The sequence below is a fragment of the Anneissia japonica genome, unplaced genomic scaffold (assembly GCF_011630105.1).
Source record: "Anneissia japonica isolate Jap-2015-1 unplaced genomic scaffold, ASM1163010v1 scaffold175037_len1430_cov125_single, whole genome shotgun sequence".
In the NCBI taxonomy this organism is placed as follows: Eukaryota; Metazoa; Echinodermata; class Crinoidea; order Comatulida; family Comatulidae; genus Anneissia; species Anneissia japonica.
In genome coordinates this window covers 1-1,430 of record NW_022682652.1, presented here as the reverse complement: position 1 = coordinate 1,430, position 1,430 = coordinate 1, and the positions used below count along the sequence as shown (strand labels likewise).

Genomic DNA, 1,430 nt, shown 5'->3' with positions numbered 1-1,430 from the left:
TTGAACTATTGTCGTGTTATAGTACAAAAAACATATTGAACGCAGTGGATGCTCTAGATGTACCTGCAAAAATGTGACAATGAGAATATTTACCTCACCATTGGATTATAATACGAAAATGTTTACATTTAAACACAATACAAACTAGAGCAATCACTCCATAGAGATTAAAGCTCCACCCTGTGCCTGAATACCAACAATACGCAGGTCGTGTATGATGAGCAAAACTGCAGCATACCCTCAAAGAAATAATGGAATCACCTATCATATTTAGGCACATTATTTTCTTGAGTGCTGCAGCATACCCTCAAGAAAATAATGGAATCACCCATAGTATTCAGGCACATTGTTTTCTTGAGTGCTGCCTGAATACGAGGGGAAACTCCAAGGGAATCACGCGTCGTATTCAGGCACATTGTTTTTTTGAGTGCTACCTGAATACCGGGGCAAACTCCATGATTTTCTTTTACGTTCGACTGGTAAAAAAAATCAAATACTGTACAGTGCACCCTCCTATTCGAGAACGCTCTAATTTCAAGATTCCTCTGATTCGAGACCACTTTTTCAAAGAACCAAATAACAATCGTCAATTTTCTTTTCACACAAAGCTAACCCTCTAATTGGAAACAGAACCCCGAGACCAAATTTTCAGGGCACAAAGTGGTCTCGAATTGGAGGGCGAACTGTATAAAAGCGATAGCCAATTATGTTGTAATATGTTTAGAATGATTAACGTGACTTACACCAATATCATCACACTGCCAGTGGTTTGTAAAGGGTAAGTTGTAGCCCACGGTGTCAAATCCATGGTGAATAGGAAGATGACGGCCATCATCATTGTGAAACTCATTTATCCCTAAAAAGGAAAACGACATTATTTACTTTTTTTTTAATAAGGTGAAACTTTTTTTATACCATGTTTAGTGAACCCGCCGACCACCAATAATGGTGTTTTCGAATCAAAATAATAAATATAAAATTTTATTTTTGCCCAGTTAGCGCAACTTCTGCCACAACGAATGGAAATTTAAGAAAACATAATAACTTTGTTAATTTATTTTTACTATGCTCTCCACTCCCCAGAAATCTCTAAAAATAAGATATATATTTCTTCCTTAATTATGCAATCTAAAGCATTTATCAATAACATGTCATTACTACACTGTTTACATTCATCAATAAAAGTATATTATATCATTATTTTCTCCTCCACCTAGATGCTTTCACAAAATCATTTTGCTAAATGAGAAAACAAAGTTTAATTTTTCTTTTCCAGCCGTCTGCTGATGATCTTTAAAAGGGACTGAACAAAAAGGAAGGGGAAAGAAAGAGAACTTTCTACTTTTAATGAAATTTTTTAGAACAAAAAAAAATCATACCTAGATGCCATTTACCAACCATTCCAGTTTTATATCCATGCTTTTTCAAGG

General features: G+C 35.0%; 1 long non-coding RNA gene across 1 annotated transcript; it reads right to left on the bottom strand.

The window, feature by feature from the left end:
• Position 1: 1 nt before the first annotated feature.
• LOC117107126 lies at positions 2-1,430 on the bottom strand. Its single transcript, XR_004445198.1, has 3 exons — positions 1,380-1,430; positions 744-856; positions 2-63 (listed from the first exon to the last, which is right to left on the bottom strand). It is a non-coding gene; the product is annotated as an uncharacterized LOC117107126 (long non-coding RNA).